Source organism: Rhodnius prolixus, unplaced genomic scaffold, assembly GCF_049639745.1.
Source record: "Rhodnius prolixus isolate KJV_2025 unplaced genomic scaffold, Rpr scaffold_1, whole genome shotgun sequence".
Taxonomy (NCBI): Eukaryota; Metazoa; Arthropoda; class Insecta; order Hemiptera; family Reduviidae; genus Rhodnius; species Rhodnius prolixus.
In genome coordinates, this window is record NW_027411581.1 from 44,024,738 (window position 1) to 44,042,085 (window position 17,348).

General features: G+C 34.3%; 1 long non-coding RNA gene across 1 annotated transcript in view; it reads left to right on the forward strand.

The window, feature by feature from the left end:
• Positions 1–14,713, forward strand: part of LOC141451493 (uncharacterized) — a 66,845-nt gene extending 52,132 nt beyond the window's left edge. The window contains exons 2-3 of the long non-coding RNA XR_012456848.1: positions 11,534–11,692; positions 14,162–14,713. This is a non-coding gene — a long non-coding RNA (uncharacterized lncRNA). The remainder of the gene's footprint in view (positions 1–11,533; positions 11,693–14,161) is intronic.
• Positions 14,714–17,348: the final 2,635 nt, after the last annotated feature.

Here is a 17,348-nt window from a genome sequence, read left to right on the forward strand (position 1 = left end):
TCTATTGATAACGTCAGATCGAGGTACGACATGTCACATCCTGGGACACTAACAGTGTCGCTCCCGAACATAGAAGTGTTCACAAATACATACGATCTCAAAAAGATGATGGATATCCGCCCTGAAAAAATAGCCAATCACTTTACTTTACCTTAACTCAAATTATTTATGAATAAATTTTGCTCCTAATTATGTCATTATTGACAAAATATAATTCTAAAAAAAATGACATAAAAAAATTAGGTTACATTCAAAAAACCCGTTTCATTAGGATTGGATAACAGACAATCCCTGAGCACAACTTACTAAATCCCTATCATGAGATAAGGTTATTACAATACAATAAACACTTAGTGGGTTTATAACGACTCTAGGAACGAAACTAAAGATAAAACAGATCTCAGCAGTAGTCACATTAAGCTGATAGTAGAAAATATTTACAACCTCAGAACATAGACCTGGTCAGAGTAAACATGAAAATGGAAACCAATAGATTAGAGTGGTCGCCACTTCATGGCAATAAAATGTGAGAAGGCCACCTGCTGTATGAAAAAAAAAAAAAAATCAACACGCTGTGTGGTCATTACGACTAAGATGGGTCATAGTCATTTTGACCTCCTCCACAAGTACAGGATTGGTAAGAACATGAGTCACACTTTAGGTAAGTTAGAAGGTAAATAGGGCCTGTTGGCCCTTTTGTAAGGAAGAGACTTGCTTTACTGTACCTTCATGGAGATTAGTGCTTCAGGGAATACCAAAGTGTTGAGCCATAGATAAATTTTTACACACTTGCCCTTTTTGATTTCATTCTTAGCCCTTATACTTCACGGCAACTTATTTTTTAGGTAACAGCCAACACAACTGGAATCCCTAGTTATTTTGGTTGTTGCTGAATGCCTTTTTCTTTTTGAACTTGTCCCTAGAACTAACATCTGTGATGAAAAGTAATACAAATAATAGAAAAAACGAAATAAATAAATGATAAAATGATAGTTACTTTGAAACTAAAACATCTGTGGTTTGTGACAACCCTGTCCGACATATCAGTAGTTCGGCAAGGAAAGTCTGCCATGAACAAATAGAACTATATTTGAGCAGCTCTAGAGTTGACGATAGCCAAGTACTTTGAAAGACAGTTCCATTTATTCCAACATCAGACACTACTCAGTATAATATTTTCCATTTGTTTACAGACGATGATTACAATTGGTAAATATTCGTACCTACAGGTGCGTGTCAAAGGGTTGTCATATTGACAGAAAATTGTTCGTATGTGTGATTGCAGTGTCGGGACATTGGGGGCATGTAACAATTTGACTGCTGTTATCCTAACAGTGGCGTGCTAACTGGCAGTTAAGAGTGTTACTTTGACACTGGACTTTTTTTCTGTTGTATTTTTATTTAAGAAATTAGAGGTAGTGATTGGTTTCTGTGTAATATATAGTGTTTACATGCGACATGTGCGCACCTTGCTGTTTTTAATGCTTCCATGACTGTACAAACTAACTTATGCTGGTCATACAATCTGACTGCAACATTAAATGGTAGGTCTGATACACACTCGACCACATATAATCATCTATAAAGAGGTTTTCCTGTAAACCTGGCATTTTTAATGAATATTTAGTGTTTCAATTACTTTAACTAACTTTCTGGCGTCAAAACTTCTTGAAGGTGAAAGCATGATGCGAAAATGAAAATTCTGGTGTCTTTCTCTTCCAGAAGAAGACTTCCTCTTTATGCCATTCATTCACAACGCCCAAACTCCGAGAATACACGTGGCAAGACTAGAATACAAAAACATGGTACGTTGAAAGAAAGGCTAACCACTCCTATCTCAGAAGTGCCCCAAATCGATTTTTTCTAGATATTGGTGATTCAAATAACAGTTATAGATTTATATATACAATCAATCCATGACATCTAATTAGTAGATAGATGTTGAGCCCGGCTGAAAAATAGTCTATTGCTTTAGCTATACAATTAATACGCCTGGTTTAAAGACCATGGAACTGTCCGTGCTTTTTTAAAAATCTTTTTAAAAAATTTGGAAAAAAAAGTTTCACGACAATGGTGGTTTTTGTTGATCAAATTTGACCTAAACCTCTTGTTATTGGATCCTCTGGTGGCACCTGTACGGAATTCTAACTTGTTGCGATTTCTCATTTCAGTTGCGGTAACAGAGACACAGAAAAATTTTGTGAAACCACTTTTCCACTTTTCAGAGGACCTAAAAATGGAAATTTTTGGAAAAAAACTCAAATTCAAAAAATCTGTACAATTACCTGACTAGAGAAAGAGAAGTAAGAAGTAGCTTGCACTACGTGAGTACGCGAATTCTAAATATTAATTAATATTTTAATTAATTTGACCCATAAATATTACTTGAAATATTTTTATTTTCAAAGAAATAATAGCTGAGAATAACTTAATAGTTCTAAAGCTTGTACGGGTTTGCTTTGTATCAGATGCATTCAATGAGTTTAAAACGCCATGGTTTGCCAATAGTTTCAATTTACAACGTAGCGTCACACTAGAAAGTGGAAAGCAATGATGTAGCTTCCTTGGTTGAGCAAACTAAAAATATTTTTCTAAAAAGGAGACTAGCTGTTATTAATTTGTTTAAAACAATTAATCTTTCAGTATACAAGCGCAAATTTGTTAAATAATTCATTTTAAAAGTCTGGACGTTCAAAAAATTATTCTGAAAGGCTGGCCCTTTTTGCAGCGTTATGCACTTGCGTAGTAGCTCACTCCAGTTCTGATTACTGCTTCATTATCTTTATGATCCAAAGGAAAGTCTTTTAACTGCTTCCGTAAGTCGTTGGAGAGACGAACAAAATGTAGAAAAGTATAGTTTCATCACCCTGATATTTGAAAAAGTATGAAAATAATAATAAAAGGTTGTATTAAATGTCAAATTAGAAACTTCGTTTTGCATACTGCAAAAAGTATCATTGTTTTACGTTTGAAATTCAAACTTAAAAGTTACAGTTAGGTTTAAAATGAAAATTAATTTTTTAGTTATTGATCGATTTGTGTAAGGCTATTGTGGCTTGTGATGTTAAATTTTGTCGGAGAAATCAAATTGTTCTGCAGTGAATCGTCCAACTTATCGTTGACCACAGCACAGATATTCAGTCAGAGCAGTTTGTCAAGAATATCTTTAATGATATAAAATTGAAGTTACCCCGGCTACAGCATACTTAACTAAAATAAACACATTATACCTCTAAGTTGAAGACCCTTGACGCGGATATAACGTTACTTTTTTTCTATGAAAGGCAAGTCCAAAAAAGCGTCTTAACTGAGGAAGTCTACAGACCAGGTTTTATATAAGTACATTGTTTGTGAGCTAACTCGGCTTAACCTAGAACCCTGTTCGAGATCATATCTAGCAACAATGCTGTTCATTACTTCGGTGACAACCAAGCAAATCGTTGGCTCTTAACTCTCCGAACACTAAGAAATCCTCGCAGAACGTTGTAGAATGTAGTAAAAGTATTTCAATACATTAATAAAAAATTGTAATCTAGTACTGTTTAATCTTGACAAATCACTGCAACGATTTGTGCTAAAAATCTTGCAATAGTATCGATGGTTATGAGGTAATAAAAAATAAAATAACAAAAAGTTGTTATCTCTCGTAATAGGGTGAGGGACGGAGCTCCCCATCTAGAAGGGAGTTAGTGAATTCAAACACCTGCCCAACACATATGGCTCACCAACTCTATTCTCTTCTACCCATATCCAGGGGTTAATGTATCTTACCTAAAGAGCCCTCTTACCTACGTAATAACTACACTTGTCTAGTACTTCCAAACACGCAACTTTTCATAGTATACTGTATAATTTATTTATATGGCTGTGTGTATGGAAAAAAAAAATATGCCACAAAGATAATAAGATGGTAAACGTGATCTGTTCACCAAACTATCTTAAGCAAACAAGGTAGACAAAGGAAAACCTTCTACCTATTTGGAATATGCTGTTGTGCGCGAAGTAGAAATTTCATTGTGGCATCTGGGATTTTAGTTAGTCTTTGCCTCGGTGCAATGACCTCCATAATAATTATGGTGTCTTCTACCAGTATATAGCAGCAGTGAGCCAGTTTTGGAACTACTGTCTTTGAAAAATACCCGTATATTATTTGTGGATAGTCAAATTACGTCACTTGAATATTTGCTATTTATAATTTCTTACGCCATTTGGTGGAGATTCGTTGAAAAAAAAATTAGGAAAACTGCAAAGTCACCATGTAAAAGTACAAAGCTATGTTTGAATTGAACTGAAAACTAAGGTTATTTTACCATTAACCTACTATGGTTAGGAAATGGTGCAATAGTGATATGAAAGCTAAAGAAGTACTAACTTACCCTATACTAGTATGCAACCTAATTGTAGCAAGTAGGGCCGGCCCCTTCTTTTTATGGGCCCTTGGAGCCTCAGAGGGCCCCTTTGTGGAGGAAGTCATGTGGCGAAAGCCAACTAGATTAATAATTATACAGTAAGAAAAACGATCTAAATAAATAGACCACACCGTCAGCCGTTATTCTTAAAATTAGCCGTCGTCTTCTTTGGCAGTCATTCTGTTTAAAACTTCTGGGTCTTTCAAAAGCCGAAACTCTTTTCAACCAATATTTCTGATTTATGCAATGCCAATAACATAATAAAATATTTCAAGTCAAAACTAGGCCAAACTGACAGCAGGGACAGAAAAATGGGTGCCTAGCCAAGACCCGATACTTTTCTGGATACTCACTCCTATAACGGATCTAGCCTAAAATCATGGACTAGATTTTGAAGGGTTTTTTGCTAGACCTTACAAACTTCTGAAGAAACCTGACAGAGAACGAGATGGCGTCGCAAATTCTGCGGTAAGACGAAGGAAAGGGCAAAGGTCTGCTGTGAAGTCATCTTTCAGAAAACATTTAGATGCTTCTGGGACATTAACCGGGTGTTGGAGATGGAAATAACCTACCAGAAGCATCACCACTGGGTGATTATTCCTCAAACCTCACTCACGACCACACTATTAATTTGTTGCAGGAGGACGAAACATATGTAATAAGTAGAGATACATAAACGCTGGCTGAGCTTGAAATCACTAACTTTGAATCTCTAGACTTGATTGAAATGTTTCATCCATTAGAGACGTTGGTGCAATCACTAAGCTTATACACCTACAAGTATCAACTGAGTATCTTTCTTGCCGGAAGGAGTACATCTACTCTTGTTTAATCCAAGGAGTTGGCTGCTCCTTCTCCAGAAGTGCAATTAACACAATGTATTTGTAACTGTATAACAGAAGAGTGCGCATTCGTCAGTGAGACAGTGATATATTCTGTCTTACATTTCCGTTCGCTGACTAGGAAATAAACTAGAAGAAAATCTCCAAGGCACACATGATTTGTAAAGTTCTGCTTACTTGCTAAACACGCCTCCAAAACTGTTTCATTGCATGGGCTTTTAACATCCTACACCCTTCATTCGCATATATTAACGTTAAAATATTTCCAGCAATCAATTCACTGTTGAGTTTCCTAAAGTTAACTTTGTAAATGTTTTCTTTCCAATTTGAGAATATTCACTCTTTTAATGAATATTTTGCTTAAATATTTAAATCAAAAGTAATAGGAACAAGTTTTCCGTTTACAGATACCAGCTTGTGTGAAATAGAGTAATGTAGAGCTAGCAGAAATACTTTCTCAGTTCTGGAGGGAAGAGCGGTTAAATATACTTGTAAAGGGTCGTTTAAGAGTTATTTAAGCCCTTATTAAAGTAAAGTAAAGTAAAGCCTACTTCTTTTTTTAGGCGAACTTTACGTCTAACTACCAATTAGGTGTCGTGGACGGAGGCGACTAGCAAACACACTTAACAATAAATTCTTTTATTAACCATTAAATAAAATCCAAGGCCTAGACCGAGAATCGAACCCAGTACCATGAAACATCATGGATTTGCGGGCCTCGCCTCTAACCGCTCTGTGTTATATTTACTCTTCTATTTCCGTAATATTAATAGCAATTAAATAAGTGAGTAAAATGCCAAAATTGAGGAAAATCGTTCGATTAGTAGTGCCACTTTAACGAATAATTATTGCTGGCTTTAGCGAATTTTTCGCATAAAATAGTTGCAAGAAAAATTGGCGGTAAGAAATGTTTGCGAGTTGTTTCACACTATACGTACATCTAATTTTTAGAATTATCTTATTATTACAAAAGTAAAAACTAGGACTGAGAAAAAGTAAGTGCCTTTAGGAGAGGGGATACATTATTTCAATCAAATAATGTTCCATACTGAGTGAGATGAAATTCTTAAGTTACTGCAAATAATTTTCAGCCGAATGAAATTAATAAAAAAAGGGAAATGTAAATAATAATGCAGAAATTTACTAAAAGCGGCGCCAATTTCCAAGTAGTTGGACAAAATAGTTTTAATGTATACCCTTTGTATGCAAGATAGAGAAACTTAATTTTGCTCTGTGCGTTGTGCGCAGTTTCATTATAATATAAATGTTACTCGTCAGGTTGCTAGCTGGCTCCAAGATGATTGCAGTTGTCACGAAATGAAATTACGTCCGATCTAGCCAGACGACATTATCTTGGTAGTCTAATTCTCTCACAGTATTTATCAGCATCTCCCCCAAACCATCTCTGCACTGGTCTCTTTCATTTACACATCCAACCCGATGGCTGTCTCCAATTAGAGCCTAGGTATTTGGCTTGGGGAATTTCACAGAGGGAGAGCTTTGGGTCCAGAACTTGTAGAACAGCTTCGCTCACATGCAAAGGTGTTTGTTATCTGCACATAGTGCTGCTCTTGCAGGTAGTCTGGGGTAGAACGTTTTGGACCTGCTTCGCATATTCACACGTAGTGATGAGAAGTGTGGAATTTTAATTATTTGCTACAGAGCCTGTACAGAGCGGTCATCAAGTGCAAACGAGTGGTATGCCGCGCGCTGCCAATATGTGGCGCTGCAATATATTGATGCCATACAAGTGCACCCTTTTATGTAAATACATTTAAATTCGCACATATTGTCCATTATCACGATCAAATTTACATTTTTTATTGTTAATTCGCTAAACAATTGTTTTTCGTTATTCCAGTTCAGGAGGTATAAAATGTTAATGGGTTACCATTATCATATTGATATGGTCAAATCTGGCACTTAGTAAAGTAATGGATAAAAGATAAATTGTTCGATTTTTATATGATCGAGCTTGATTTGTTTAATCATTTCGATATCCTCTTACTGATGGAGAGGAAAAGTATTGTGATGGAGTTGAACAATCGAAATTTTAGTATCACGGAATTCAGTTTTTGAGGATGGTTCCTAAATCAAAAGTTTTTAGAAACTGATGTATCGAGTATTTAAGACATCTTTAACGGATAAAATAATCTTTGATTTTTTATTAAAGCAATCAATTAATTATTAAAAATCCGAGGTTAAAAAGTTTCTAATTTGGGACTGAGAAATTTAAAGAAAAGTGAAGAGTTTATAACAGTTCATATTGACCAGGTCTTCGCCAACTTTTCGCACTGTATCTAATTCAACCAGAAGAAAGTTTACTTTTGTTTGAATCTAGAACTTTCTATCATCCTCTAAAAGCACTTATCATAAGCCATGGCGGTTATCATTTAACCTATCACTTTTTCTGCGCTGCCAAGTTTTGTATCCTACATTGTTTTTGCGGAATCGGGGAGGTAGCCTGAAGCAAAACCCTCAACCTGGGAATCAAGAAATCTCTTTTCTTCAGGAACCTCTCTTCCCCTAAACGAATGGCCTTCACCACGGCCTTTATGAGATCTTTCAGCCCTCTAAGATAACAAAAAAAAAGACAATGAAACGTAGCTAGGTGGTTAGTAAAAGGTAAAGAAAGAAGAGTAGGGCATTTAGTGTAAGCCTTAGCCCAAGAACAAGAAGTTCAGGAGCTTTCTTGTTTAATTGCCTTTTAATACATGCTGAAATTACTGTCGCCCCTGCACTTGAAATAAATTAGCCAACCAGTTAGTAAAGAAATTAGCAGAAATTGTAAATATAAAAAAATTAATTATAATTATTATGTTACAGAAAAAGAGTATTTTAAGTCACATATAAAGCAAGAAATGATATCATAAAAGATACTTTTACAAATCTTGGCAGAAACAGCAGCTGCGATCAAGTGGCCACTTGTCGCAAAAGGAGTGACGTACCTCAGCAAAAGAATTAAACTTCCGTCCTCGTCAATAGATCAACCATATTCCGGTGTTTTTATAATTTAAGTAATTTATGAATTATTATAAGTTTTTATATTAAATCTTCTCTGATCTTGAATTTTTTTTTTTTTTCTGGCTTTTGAAATCTCTATATTTTGATCACGTCCAACCATTTATTTCCTGTATACAATAGTTATATTTAGTTTGCCTAGGATTTTAAGTTTCCTAATTGTCAAATTATCTTTTTTATTCACCTGATTTTTTGCTGGTGGACTAGTTCAAACTGACCTATAGAAGCTGTGAATTCGGTAATTAGAAAAATCTTCGTAAATTTAATAATAATCTTGAGTATTATTTCCATTTTGGGGTAGACTTAGAAGTTGGTACACTGATCATGGACATGTTTCCAATTTTATACAATTTATTTGCAGTATAAATAACCAACTATTCACTGTACACCCTTAATGTTACATCGCGTCTTTTCACATCTCTTGATCTCCTTGCCACTGCTCATTAAATATATATAAAACTGGGCACCACAGCAACAAAATAAAGGACTAAAGACCCTAAAAAACCCATCACATGTTAATTGACCTCGTCCACCAGCCAAAAATCAGTTGAATAAAAAAGATAATAAGACAATTAGGAAATCTTAAACCCTTAGATTAAACTAAATGTAACTATTGTATACGAAATAAATGGTTGGGCATTTTTTAAGCGTTTTTTTTTTTAAATTGCTAGGAGTGGCACTGTTTCCGGCAAGAAATAACGCCAATGAATAACGTGCACAAAAGTACACTACCGGTAATAACCATCTAGTAATCTTTTAACAATAACATTTCAAAAAAAGATCATTAATATGTTAACGTATAAAGATATAATTAATTATAAAGTATACATGAGACGAATTGTGAATTAATGTATGGTGGATGAGTCAGCGATGCTGAACTAATGGATAAGAAAGGGTTATATCGCCGTAATCAATGACAGAAGTCAATGAAACTTATTGGGCCAGTATAAGGAAAGGGGTATATTCTATTGGAGCCTGCATAATCGATCAATAAGTGAGAAAGGCAAATAAGTATTATATTGTCATAAAGTTCATTCAATAATATTTTTATCATTATGATCTTTTAACTTTTCAAAATTTTATTGTCATAAAGTTCAAATAAAATAATGTGAACCGAAATAAACGCACATAATCGCAGTGGGTATAAGATAGGGAAGAGACAGGAGGGTTCGAAACAAATCTATGTCTAACATTAGCAAAAAAATAAAACCTTGAGAAATTTTCAAAATTCTGCATAATTAATTGGGTATTTTAACTTAATGTCGTTTTTCGCTAAGAGCTGACCTAAAAACCGAACTGGAAGATATTTTTTTGAACTGGAAGAATTAAGACAATTTAATTTTTGATGTGAGTAAAATGATTCAAAATCAGTCGGCTGAAAGATAGTTCAGATTAATTACGAAAAGAAGGGAATTTCTATTCAGTTTTGAAATAATCCAACAGCTCTTCTTTACTATTAGTTGAAGAAGCTAATATTAATGAATTACTCCAACTTCGCGGCCAATTTAAAAAATAGGAACAAATAAAAAAAGTATTTGTTTGGTACTAAACAGAATGTCCAACCAAAGAAAATTAAAATAATGGAAACAGTGTAGAAATTTTTATAGATAAACTAAATCTAATTTAAAGGCAATTGTTTCTCCTTAATGGAGCTGTGACTTGAGAAATAGGAGGACCTTGTTGAGTGGAGCAGGGTACAGTCTTTTGTCTTAATTTGTCCCAAGGGTGAAAGGAATACCAAGTACAGACCCTCCCTTCTGGAGGACACTGGAGATCAGTCAGTGTCTGTAAATCGAGTCAAGATGCTAGTTGGGACTATTAGTTAGCAGTCTCCTCCAAATCAGGTTACAGCCACTTCTACTAACCAAACTGATGGTTATTTATTTCTATCTATTTACTAAAATTTATCTTGCCATTTCTTCAAACGTTTGTTGTTAGCAATGAATAATTCTGTTTATGAAAAGTAAAAGAAACCATTTTGGGAAGATCTTTACTTTTTCTAACTACTACTGAGGAAGTATTGCAATCTAATCGAATTTTCAAATTTAGATTTTCACTAGAAATATCTATTTTGAGATCCGTGAGTTCGGAAAATGGTTTGAAAAAATGATCTAGTTTGAGTGTGGATGGTTCTACGTGTGTGAGGGAACTCACATCACAAAAACGATATCGCAAGAAGTTTAAACTTTATATTTCGTTTGCTTATTGGGTTTTTGTCAGTTCTTCGGAAAGGATCTACCTGGGTTTTCACGGGTCTGTTTATGAGTCATCGATGCAGAAATGGAAGGCGGAAATCTTGGCCAGATACAAGTGAAAAAGTGTTTCAACTCGTCCAAATTTACTGTGTGATATTAAGAAAAGAGGCCGTCTGGTCGTTTGGATGATCGTAGGCTTCTTAACTGACAATTTTAGGATAAAGAAACTCTTTCATCAAATGGAGCTGGCAGAGAGTAGCCTGTGTGGGTTCCGCCAGGAGGAAGAGGTATCATGAAGTACTTTGTCAATGAAAAGAACTTGAATAGCTTGAGGTTCGTCTGTTTAGAAGAAAAATCCACTCCTTCATTCTTTGGCCAGGAATCCCATAACATACTCTTAAGTCTCAGATTAATTAATAAGACTAGACTGGAAGAGATGGCTAACTAGATGGCTGCAGAACACCTCTGGGACGTAGTGGCATTGGGTTCCTGGCCAACCTCTATAAAGTCTAATCTTTTCCCTTAAAACCTCATATACTTCCTGGCGTCTTCGGCCGCACTAAAGGACTCTCTTTTCCAGTAATAAAATTACAACTATTCCGCATTCCACACCCATATTGAACAAATAAAACACGTAACAAGAGTGACATTGAACAAACGGAATGTTCAAAGAAATTTTTTGAAACAAAGAAACGAAGAATAAATTCATTCGCAACAAGTTTTTTTTAAAGAATCAAAGTCCACATGTCAATTAAAATTCGTAAATAATTATTAGTTCTAAATTGCAATTTATAATAGATTGATTCGGTCATAGATGAGTATAATACTCGTATGTAATGTTCGATAAAGATTTGGATTGTGCAGGCGTATTGTCAATATCTTGCCATCAAGGTGGAGAAACCTCGCCTTTTAGTTAGCTGCAGTTTCCCATTAATCGCAATCATTATTTATCATTTAAGAGGACTTCTCATCTGGTCGCAATCAGCGCAGAGGTTTTAACCCCCTAAAGGAGAAAATATCTGAGTCTAACGTGTTTTGTAAAAAAAAAAGTTTCTTGGTCTTTCAGATGTAGAGATGTCCCGTTGCTTTTCCGGCAGCATTGTTGGGGAGAATTTACATGTATCATGCTACACCAGTCCAAAAGTTCCAGGGTTAAATGGCAGCTGGTTTTCGCCACTGGGTCAGCCACGAATTGTCCAGTCATCACCCCTTGCGGAAATGAAGGGTAGGTGTTACTATAATATTATAAAGTTATATTTTTATTTACCTATTTATTCTTGTTAGTAGAAAGGACTATTTCCTTCAGAGTAAAGTATGAGTAGATTAACAACAATTGCAGTAAAAACATTTTTACTTTTACGGAAATCACGAGCGAAAAAAGTTTATTGAGAACGATACATTTTGAGATGAGAAACACATTAGTGACAATCAGAAGCTTTTAGTCAGATTACTAGGTGGTTGGTTAAAACTCTCATTGTAATGTTGACAGTTCATGCTGTTAGGATCGTTGGCAAAATAACAGGGATGTCTTTTTATTGATAACAGTCATTAACATTCGACAGAACTGATGGCTTTACGTGAAAAAATACACATATAATCAAATTGACTTTTTTTTTGTTTTTGTTTTTAGAATTTGATTAGAGATCGAGCCAGAGAAAGATATTCAATCATCATCAACAATGGATAGGGAAGTTAGAATGATTGTAGGTGTGGAGGGGGTAAAATGTAAACGGGATGGGTATGATATCTGTTAGGGTAAGGGATGGAAAGTCAGAGCGTTAATCGCAGCGATTAGTCAACTCCCTTACTAATCTACATAGTTGCAATCCACTGGATGGAGGGAGTTGAGAAGATTTTAAGGGAAAAGTGCTTATATTGCGCTCTAGAGGGTGGATATGAACATTACTTCAGTAGACACTGGGAAAAATGGCCAGCGATTACCGCCGTATAAGCGACACTAGTCTGATTAAATTACGCGACTAGTCTGGTCACAACTTTCCAGTTTGTAATCAACATTTTACTAAATGAAACATACAAGTTTTAATTTTTTTAGATGTATTCTCATCCAGAGTTTTGGATACAGTCGTTAGTTTTCTGATAAATCCCTTACTGTAGGGTGAATTAATCATAGTCTTAAGCTATGAACATTCTGATAGACAGAAACTAATAATGTGGCTTCGAACTATCACTAACTTTAGGAAAGTTGAACAAAAATCATTTGATTGTAGAGTACCAGTTTAATATTTTGTAAAGGCGAACGTCAAATCAAACAGTTTCTGAATGACTAATCCATGAAAGTGTGAGAAAGCCTTAATAATATCCTGAAAAAAAGGAATCTCTTGCGAAAATGTGAAAGCTGGCAAAGGAAAGTGAATGATGGATTTTGGATACAGAGAATTAGCAGAACAAGGAACAGAATCGTTTTTAAAACCACTAACACAAGTAATCACAACGCATATAATCATCCAACGCCCATCATCTTAAAGCGAAACTTCTGCAGTTGATAACAAATGATGCCGTGAATTCAGTTTTCAGGGTACAAATAACGCCTAATAAGTAATGCACCTAATAGTTGGACTGAATGCTCCAAGTGATATCTTGTGATAATGAATCAATAGGGCTTAAAATGTAAAGTATTGTCGTACTTCTTTTGAACTTTTATACTCACAGTAAGGTAAATTAAATTACTGATATCAGAAGGCTTCAAAATCCTCTCCCCAAACCTCCTCATGTCAACCTTGCTTTGTACGCTGATTACGTGGCCTTTTACACGTCATCGTGGAGAATGGACACCATCACCAAAAGACATACTCTTGCAATAGGCAGACTAACCAAATTCAGCAGTAAGTGGAAAATTAAAATTAACCACGACAAGACTAACGCTATACTCTTTACCAAACGCAGACCCTCCATTAACCGACAAATCAGACATAATAATATTCTTATCGCATGGTCTACCCACGTTAAATACTTAGGCCTAACTTTGGACAACAAACTGACTTTCATTACTCCACGTTCAGGACAAAGTAAACGCAGGCAAACTGGACTACACGACTATTATTTTCTCTACTCTCACGTGACTCCAAAATGACTGTGACCAACAAACTCCTCCTCTATAAAGTAGTCATTAGGCCGATGTTGCTCCGCCTGGAGCCTGACTTGTAGTAGCAACATCAAGAAACTTCAGACAACGTAAAACAAATTTCTGAGACTCACAACAGACTCTCCACGACGCACTAGAATTGACTCACTCCACGAGACTGCATCCATTATCCCCGTACACTCCTATATCCAAAATCATCTGCTGAAACTCCTTTCCATCCTAGACTGCCATCCTAATCCACTCTGTCGAGATATAGCCTCCTACGATCCTTCTACAACATACAGACACAGAAGACTAAAACATATCCTTCTCTAACTCTCTACACCAGCTGCAGGTTTTTCCTCTCCTTTTTTCCCTGCATTCTTATCCTGCTCACTTAACCTTTCTCGTTCCTCACTTGTTTTGAAGGTTAAAATGTATTGAACATTATACTTCATTATTTATTTTATGTAAATATTTATTTAAATAAATATTTATTCATTCATTAGAAGGCATCAAACTTTTCATTTCTATTGAAATCTAAATTTCTGTCATTTAATTAAAAAAAAATCCTCTAGATAGATAAAAAATAAATAAAAATAATGATTACAGCTTTGTGGATAAGAACACATGTCAATCAAAACGGCAACAAAGGACAGAAAGAGAAGTTTTGTGCAAAAGCAATCTGCGCCAAAGTGCAGTTAAAGTTAGATTGGCTGGAAGCAAGGAGCAGTTTATGGCCGCCCACAAAGAGAGCGCCCTGTCAGCGGAACTGAACGTCCACCTTGTTCCCAATCTTCTGCTTCTATCTAATCAACGTTGGATTGTTCCCAATGAAAAGGAAAAGAAAGAAAGATATTTTAGTTTAACTTTTAACCAAATTTAATTAAAAACTTTTTCCAAAAATCTTCCACATTGAACAAATTAAACCACAAGTTATCTTATAAACGCTTTATTTAATATAACTTTATATCCGCACAATATTATTAATAAAACAAATTAAACCGGCTAAATAAGTTTATAGCTCGTACGCAAAGGCAATGAAACTTGAATGTTAATGAGATTTAGCCTTACGTGAAACTGCAATATAGCTTTTATAAGTAGAATCAGAAAGTGTCCACTTCTAGAAGCAGAAATTAGAAAGAGCTATGAGAAGCTGTAGATTTTTAACTACAAAGACGTAAATCTGATAAATCAACAAGTATATTTCAGCGAACAAAAGTTTAGTAACTTCAACAAGATATTAGAAAGCTAGTTAACAGCAAACTTTAGATAAAACATCGTAGCAGTTGGACCATTTATTGTTATATTTCATGTATATAGAATTATCATTATTCATTTGTTCAAATGTGGCAGTATTCCTCTCTTTAAATTGACTATTTGATCCGAAATTTGGTGAAAATGATTTATTATTTAAATATTTGATTTAAATTAAATTATATTTAACGCTGCTTTCTTTTGGAAATATAGGAAATGAACGGTTAAAGCATTTTACATCGTTTTTTAACCCATTGCCTCTTCAAAACTTAATGCATCTATAACGTCTGTTAAGCTGCAACTATCATTCTAGATTGTTTAGGATGGTGAGTCAACCCAATCAAAAACTCCTTTAGCTAGATGTAATTAAAAGCTATTTTCGGTTATTTTTTGATAATTCTAATTCAAAATTTATTCTAATGATTCAAGGTGGACTGAAAACTAACTGAATTAAGATTCTGTTTCAATTTTATTGCGAGAAAAGTCAACCTGCAGCAATAACCTACAATTATTTTTAGGCTATTTCACTTTCTCTCCTTTCTACGGAGAAGAAGTAAGCGATCGTGTAAAATGTTCCAGAAAATTCTCATTTTGTGGTCCCTTTCTCGCTTGAAACTGTATTGATTGCCGTTTGCAAAATTTAGTTTTTGTATAAAATTCGTAAATGAGAAATGCGTTTTTACTAATGCGACTTTTTTTAAGGATTTTATTTTAAGTTCAAACATTTCAATCATACAAGTTTAACAAACATTGAAAATAAATGTTTCATTCTTTTTTGTAACTTATCTTAAGTAATATCACTTGCAATTCAATTTATTGATTTTTAGTTGAATAATATTTTCAACACCTGTATAATGATATCATTCCTTTATGGGTTCGCGTCTGCGTATGTAAGTGGCGCAACATGGCCGGATGGTAGCCTGCAATAAAGCACTTAAAGATAATATTCGGTTATAAATTTGGACATTATAAATATAACATTTTTATTTCTTACTCCGACTTCCATGGATTTAACGACATGGTTCACACGACTGGAGTAGTGCGGTAGTATAATTCGTATATTCTACCTATTATACATTAGAGTTTTACCACAATCATAAATACATATGACGACGAGAAGCAGTTTAACGTACTAAGGAGGGAAATACCGTTAATGTAATAATATTAATGGCCTCACTTCTCCATAGAATAGATACGATGTTCTTATGAAATTTTATAGTTTTCTCAAACAAAGAATATCTTAACGGAATTACGTCACCCGCTGGGAGACATTGCACTCCATATTATCACTCTACTTCTTCATTATACAATTGTTTACCGTCCTCCGCACCACACTACAAGCGAGGAAATAGTCTCTCTTGTTTGGTCTAATTTCCCAAAATCTGTTGGCAAATTTTAGAAAAACAACTAATAAAAATTTTAGTTAAATCATTAATCGATGACCCGAACCTTTCTTTTTTCCAGAATTCCCTTTATCCTGAGAGACTGCTCGCCAAATTTTACAGATTGATTGGCTCACTTGCTTATGGAAGCACAATTTCAAGTTTCATATGAGCCGTTCACTGCACAAGTTGATTAACCCCACTTTTTAAAACATCTTAAATTTAAATAACAAAACTCTTGGTTCAGACAGAGCTTTTTATATTTTTAATGAATTTCCAAAATAATACAAGTTTAACACCATTAAACGCCAAAAATGTTTTGGCTTTTAAATATAAATAATTTATTTCAGAAGTCATTTTGATCAACGCGTGCTCTATTGTAAATCGTTGCAATAATTTAACTCAAATTCAGTAGCAGGCGTTGAATGATAAGGTAAATTAATTTGAATTTATATTATAAACGAAATTATAAAAAAAAAAGTGCATTTTTTCATAACATTTCTCCATTTTTTGTTTTATGGAGTTAATCAAGTTGTGCATTGAACGGCTCATTTAATAAAATTCTAATATATAATTAACAATCCTAATAAATAGAGGGTTAGAAGTTTTAGTATTTCATTTTAATAATATTCAATTTTTAAAATGGCTGAATTGTTTATCGTAATTCACAAAGTTCAAAAAAACAGTAACAATTTTTAAATAAGGGTGGAAAAGTATGAAGCCGTTTATGTCAAGACATTTTTTGTCCTTTAAATTAATCTAAACATTTATATTAATCGTCTGCTGTATTGTGATAATTTTTGGACTGTTTGGATGTCCCTTACAATATTAAAATAATTCAATTTTTATGATTAATTATTCGCATTACTGAATATTGCTCCAAGAAGGTCTCGTGAGCTCTAAACTTCCAGTTCACTGGAGAGAAGTGAAATAATTAAAAAGTCATATGTTGAAACAATTAAACATTTAATTTATCGTGCGTATAAATTTCAAATTTAGCTTAATTGGCATAAGAGCTTGTGAAATTTAAAAGGCATAAAGAATTAAATGATTTACGTTATCCTGGGAAATCAAGAATTCTTGTAAATAGAAGAATATTTATAAAATTATCATTTTTTTCCTATTTAGTACAAGTATATGGTAGGTTAACGATCGAAATC